The 6861-nt window shown below is 40.5% G+C and overlaps 1 long non-coding RNA gene across 1 annotated transcript; it reads right to left on the minus strand.

Moving 5' to 3' along the window:
- Window positions 1–1476: 1476 nt before the first annotated feature.
- On the minus strand, window positions 1477–6657 carry LOC135492880 (uncharacterized). The gene is made up of 7 exons (XR_010448150.1): window positions 6570–6657; window positions 4443–4572; window positions 3922–4083; window positions 3325–3488; window positions 2843–2929; window positions 2078–2319; window positions 1477–1708 (listed from the first exon to the last, which is right to left on the minus strand). It is a non-coding gene; the product is annotated as an uncharacterized LOC135492880 (long non-coding RNA).
- Between the last annotated feature and the right edge of the window lie 204 nt (window positions 6658–6861).

The raw sequence follows: 6861 nt of genomic DNA on the forward strand, positions 1-6861 counted from the left end.
TCGATTATTTTTGTTACATTCAATGGACCCAGTCCTACAATCTCTGGAAAAGCCAAGTCTGCACATAATTACTCGTATGCAGATTTGCCCGCAAGGCAGAACAGACCTGAACATTGCCACTGCTTTAGGAGTGTAGCAACGATATTGCTTCAAAGCAAGAAATGAATCTGCACATATTTACTGGTATGCAGATATGCCAGCAAGGCATCAAAACCTTCGTAAGCCCTTAATGAGCACCTAATTTATAAAATTACAAACAGGATTTATCTTGCAACTGTACTGCTCCAAAGTCTGCACATAATTACTGGTATGCAGATTTGCCCACGAGGCAGAACAGACCTGAACATTGCCAATGCTTTAGGAGTTTAGCAACGATATTGCTTCAAAGCAAGAAATGAATCTGCACATATTTACTGGTATGCAGATATGCCAGCAAGGCATCTGCACTGCTGATTAACATTGTATCTGCACTATCTCTAAAACTAACGTGTAACAAGAAATCTAACTACATTCTTTTTCCCTTCCAGGAGGATGAATGGTTTCCAGCGGCTCTCTTAGGAGTGAATCGTAGTCCTGTAGATTTCACCAACTATCTAGTTGATAGATGCCTCTCCGGTCAGAATGGAAGGGGTCCCATCATGCTCAGTTGACCTTAATGATATGAACGAGTGAGTTGTCCAAAGTGAATATTTTGGCCCTTCAAGTCTTGGGTCTATGTGATCCTTGTCCATACTAAGATACAGCGCTCTAACAGCTTAACAATATCGGTGGTGGAGATAGAAGTGCTGAAAGGACAATAGTTCTGATTTAACTTTTGATTTTGATGTCTTTTACGAAAATGTGCAGTTTCAGAATCAGATGTGCCTTAGGCAGATCAAAAGGGGCTTGCAGACAGCGTCTTCTTTCTGGTAAAAAAGTATGGTCTTCAACTGCACCGTGGGGGTTACAGGTATCTTGCCGGCATAACTTCAATCAATCTGTGTAATTTTTTCATGATGTTTACAAGATAGATGTCATATCATAAGATATCAAAGTCATATGAAAAATGAGAACAACTTTAAAAAAAGTTATCCTAGTCTGGTTGTGAATTTGTCCTCAATTTTTGACAACTGGAAACTATAATCAAACTCCACAGACACTTTCCTGGCAACAATAATGTGAAGAATGATAGCAGCAGTCAAAGCAGTCTAGTCCTCAACTTGTCAGGGCATTAGCCTGAATTGCTTTACTCAGATCAACCATAAAACGCCAAATTCTCTCTAACAATCAACAAACCCTTGAAAATAGGCACCCATGAGGATATCGTATGGTGATTTAGTTTACTCTGGAATCTTCACCAGGAACTTACCAGCACTACAGACTAGCAACCTTTTAGAATGGCTCTTAAAAGTTCTATTCAAGGAACATAACAGGACGAGAGTATCATTATCATCATTCTATTGCATAATCTTCTTCACATTGCACACCAACCTTTTATTCTAAGATTGCTTGTTCTTGCAAAGACATTGTAGATTCCTTCATCATTTTCTCCACTGAGATAACGCTGCGGTCAACCCAATCCCTGTGAGATGTTGGTAGTGTTTTGGAGCTGCATGTAACCCTCAGTCTGTGTTGACTGCTCTTGGCTCATTTACCAGGATGATGGTGCGACACCAGCCTTGATAACCTGTGCTCTTTTTCAGTCTAGATCATCAGGTAGTCAAAGGCGCTGGAAAAGACCACTATTTTCATTAATTTTTTAAATGATAAATTCATTGAAACGGACCGGTTCTCAAAAATTCACTTTTCCAAAGCTCGTTATTTATCTGTCAAAGATGAAGACACTTGGTCAATATGAAGCTCTTTTAGAAACAACGAGATATCAGCTGCCATTGGCAAATCACTTCTCTTAAGATCAACACTACTCAAAATGCGTGTGGTGATCAAAAACTGCAAAAGTTTATCAAAGTAAACATGTTACATACACTCAACAAGACATTGAGAACTGTCGGTGTTGTTGGTCAGTTTCTTATGCCTTCATTTAGGCCAACCTACACTAACAGTTATACCTACAGCCATACCAGTATTTTAAACCAACCTTTTGTCCTTTCATTGTATGGTCCAGAGGCTCTCTTCGACATAACTCTCGATAACTTTGAAAGCTTACACGAAAAGCTTTTAGTTCCAACTCTTCTGTGTTGACCATGCTGCCAGGCAACATTGATGCGTCCCAAGCTTTGTTCACAGCAGATATTTCAGTTAGGATTTTACTATTGTATCCTGCGATGGTTTTTCCAGGCACTGTGACATTAATCCTGTCCTTTGATCTTGAAAACCAATCTGAAACAGAACACTCAACACCATCAGAACTATCAATATGTTTTAGACCATAATATATTTGACATTTTCTGTCACTTTGACATCCTGATTGCATTCATTATTTTCATGAATGGCTCTTCTCATCACAGCAAAGTTGCCTGGCGGAGGCCACTACCTTATAGAATGCAGCAAGGCATCCTGTCACCAACTGGTTGGCCTATCATGCTGTTGTCAAGTTCAGATTGTCTTGTTGTAAATGCAGTAGTGCAGTATCAACCTTTCTTGTCCTTTGCCCAGTCCCAAATTCTTGTTCTTGTGTAGGAAAGCTATCAGTCTCAGAAGTGCAATGACTGGCATTGCTCTTTTAGCAGCACTTACTGTGCCTTGATCACAGACGAGGAATCATTTTAAGCTGTACAGTGGAGTGAATTCATCACCAAACCAACTGACATGTAACTTCAATGCCTAGAAGGCTCATCAATCACCACCACACCTTTTTGACAGTTTGTCAGTTGATTCTTTGCCATGCCATGCCAAACCTAACCGCTTTGTCCTTTTCTCCTGCAATATAGTGCCGGATCTCTCTTGGACAGCCTCTATGACATCCTTGCCTCCGATCTTGAAACTGAGGCTGAAAAAGAACTTGAACTATTAGAAATGCAATGCACAAAATGTGTAGGCCATTATAACAGAAGATTCTTTGATGTCATGCTGAAGTGGTACATCGTTTCATTGATCAATTCTCAATATCTAATCATAACAAGGTAGCATAGCTGATAGAAGCCTAGCAATCTTGGGCCAATGTAGCAAGATATTATGTAAACTGACTTCCATTTCTGGAACCACCTCCTTTTTCTTTTTGTCATTCATTGGCCAATTCAAATACTCTGGATAACAGTTACTGTCAGAAAGCTAGGTCTTTCATGGTCTGGAAAATCTTTAAGAAATGGAGGGATGCATTGTGGCCTTATGTCTCACTACGGTTAGGAGCATGATTTTTCCATAAACTTGTGTGACGACACTTACATACACTATACAGCTCATTACACCAAGTTGTCAATGAGAACCTATGCAATACCCTTCCAGAGATGCTTGGTCTCAGTCTCTCCTACAACTCCACTTTGCCTGCCACCAACAAGGCCAGTCATGGTTTTCAGCTCCTCCTGTCTCGTTAGTCTTCAATGTTGATCCTGCAGAAGTAGATTGTTAGTTTATAACAAAGAATTGGAAAATATCATCTTCAACTAACACAGCTCCCACAGGGAACAGCCCAGTAATGGGCTGTGGTCTCTGTCCTATCCAAATCAATCAAACAAGCAAACCATCTTAATTCATCCACAGATGTGGTATTCCCCTGCTTGTAAAGTACTGTCTTCGAGTCATTTCCCATTCTGTATTTGATGGTAACTGAAAGACTCCTGCATCCTCCAGTCTCTTTGGACACGAGACAAATTTCATGTCTTAGGCAGGCATCACCTTGGAATCTGTCCTTTCAAAAATACCATTCAACAGTTTATCGTCCTTTGCATGAAAATCGTCAAAGAATCAGCAGTCAGAGCTATAATGAGATGAATAGGTAAGACGGGACAAAAGGTCTCAAGTTTGAATGATTTAAAATTTTACCTCGATACACTCTAGAACTGAAGTGGTTCTTGCTCAGACATGGTGATGGAGACGAGATGAAGTGCATAGAACTGAAGTGGTTCTTGCTCAGACGAGGTGAAGTGCATCCATACATCTCAGCACTTTTCATTATGCAAGGAAAAACATCTTCGGACAGCCAGTCTGCAATAGAACAATTCAAAATTTTTAATGTGGATATATAAATATATCTGACCTGCTACAGTCACATCCAGACATCAGATGGCCAAAAACAGTTACCAGACTAATAAACCCAATTGACATGGCATAAAAAAAGGTGTGCATATCGCCTTGGATGGAGAAGAATGCTCCCTGGAGAATAATCCAAGCCCAGAGCAAACACTGAAGACATTTAAAAAGAAGAACATTCAGGAGCACCTCCATGTCCATCCCTCAACTTTATGTGTGTTATTCTTCACATAATGTACCTAGTATTGTTTGCCTTTGATAGTCCACCCCTGGGAAAAAGGCAAGATTTCCATTTGAATCCATTGAAGTTTTACCTCGATGTTCTATGCTGTAGATCGTGTTGGGTCTTGCTTGGACATGGTGATGGTGGTGAGATGAATTGAATCCATAACTCAGTACTTGTAATTACACTTTTCTTGAAAAAAACATCTCTGGCCAGGCTGTCTGCAATTATAACAATAAATTCTAGTTTTAATGATGAATATTGAGTGTTTCTCAGAAGGCATGCAGTGGCAACCTCAAGAAGTTTCTGCAGCATGCAATAGTTGAACTTGAAGGAATCCTGTTGTCTCAATAGGAGTTTCGCTTGAATGCGTAGGAGATCAGTGGCAGAGCGGTGAATAAGTCTTCCAAGCTCAGGGCAGAAGAAGCTCATTGATGTCAGATCCGTCAAGTCTTCCACACACTACTTCTGGTTGTGACACTGATCTGTCATGGAGGGACATCCGATACCTGAAAACTGATAACTATTTGATCTAAAATCTGAACACCAGGATCTTAATAGATTCTATTTATGGTTGTGAAGTTGACCTGTCCTCAAAGGACATCTGAAAACTGGTGGTTATAACATTGTCCTAACTTCAAGGGGCATCAGAAATCTGTACAAAGATATATTTGTGGTTGTGACATTGACCTGCATGCCATTAAGGAACATCTGAAACCTGAACACCAATATCTATTTCTCGTCGACACTGACCCGTCTTCAAGGGACATCTGAAATCTGAATACCTATTTGTGGTTGTAAGACCTGTCCTCCAGGGACATCCGAAATCTGAACACCAATATCTATTTCTGGTTGACATTGACCCGTCTTCAAGGGACATCTGAAATCTGAATACCTATTTGTCATTGTGGACCTGTCCTCAAGGGACATCTGGAGCTTATTGGTAGTCAAAACACTGACCTGTCCTGGAGGGACATCTCAAATATGAACACAGACATTTGTGGTTGTGACATTGACCTGTCTTCATGAGACATTTGATACCTGAACACCCTGATCTATTGGATCTTAATGAAACTAGACAGCAGGCCTAAGGGATAAGGGTTCAACTTGGAGACCTGATTTATGTCTTATGTATGGCACAACTCAAAAGATCTGTCCCAAAAGCAACAATCCCAATTTGTCGTTCTAGTGTACGTGGAGGCAACTCATGAAAGGTACCCCCTTGGGCTGCTAATCCCCACTCGTATCCCTTCTGTCATACAGGCACAATATTCACAACCAAATCTGAGCCCCTGAATCCTGGTTGTGGACACCACTAAGTTAGATATCAAGGGACTTCCTCTCTGAGTGACATAAAGAGAAGTCATGTGCAAATGTTTGGAAAATATCCGAGTTGTTGGAAAGCTTTTTTGAGAAAATCTTGTCCAGAGAAATAGATGATAATCATTATAATGGAACAAGAAAGACTTAGAGGGATGGTCAAGCAGTACATTTATTCTGACTTGTGAACCAGGTCCTGAAGGTCCATAATTTTGGAGAAAATCTCTTGCATCCCACACATATATACAATAAAAGTGACAGAACCAGCCATATTCCCCAGGCCTGTGGCTTGCTTGATGGGGGGGGGGGGGGGGGTGACACAAGAACACCAGTTCGAAAATTAGCCAAACTGCATGAAAAACCTATTTTGAGATGTTTTGAGTAAGGGGAGGCAATTTGTCACTATCCACTGAGATAAAAAACCTATCTGTCATGTCTTTAGTCCCTTGCCACTCCCCGCCCCCACTTGAAACAGCTTGTTTCCACGAATATCAACGTCCACTTTCATGCGTGTCATTTATGCACACCGGCAACATGTGCTTCGCTGCACAGGGCAAACAAAATGGCCGCCGGAACAGTGTATTCAGTTATCCACTGGACTGGTCAGTTTCAACATGATTTTCACCGATAAAAATGGTGAATATCTCCACGTACTTCCGTTTATCAGATAGAGAATTGCATACAGCACAAGAATATCTGGCTTAGGCACTTTGGTGAGTGTCATAGAACACAGAATCGACGTTTTTTTATGAAAAAAAATATGCGGGCAGGTACGGCAAAATATTTTGCCCAACTGCACAAAACTCGCACAAAAGTCCTTATTATTGCCACAATAACACAAGAAACTATTAAACAATCGGAATATAGATGAGCTAAGCTACATAATGAATGAACTTACCATCCGAAAGATGTCTTTATTCGCGAAATCGAGTTAAAATCAAAGAATTTATCGGGAGAAATTTCGAAACATAAAAGCCGCAGCGCCGGTGGATTTTACACGTGGTCAGACGATCGTGTGCTGAGAGGATTACGTCATTTTCTGATAATTTTAATTAGATAGATTGGGTGAATATGCAGAGTAAATTTTCGACTCGGCACCAAAACTTCATCTAAAATATGGAATTGCCCGGGTGCTATCTGATAGAATTACTTGATACTTGACCCTCGATCAAATACTTTCCCGGGAAATT

The sequence above is a fragment of the Lineus longissimus genome, chromosome 8, assembly GCF_910592395.1.
Source record: "Lineus longissimus chromosome 8, tnLinLong1.2, whole genome shotgun sequence".
Lineage (NCBI taxonomy): Eukaryota > Metazoa > Nemertea > Pilidiophora > Heteronemertea > Lineidae > Lineus > Lineus longissimus.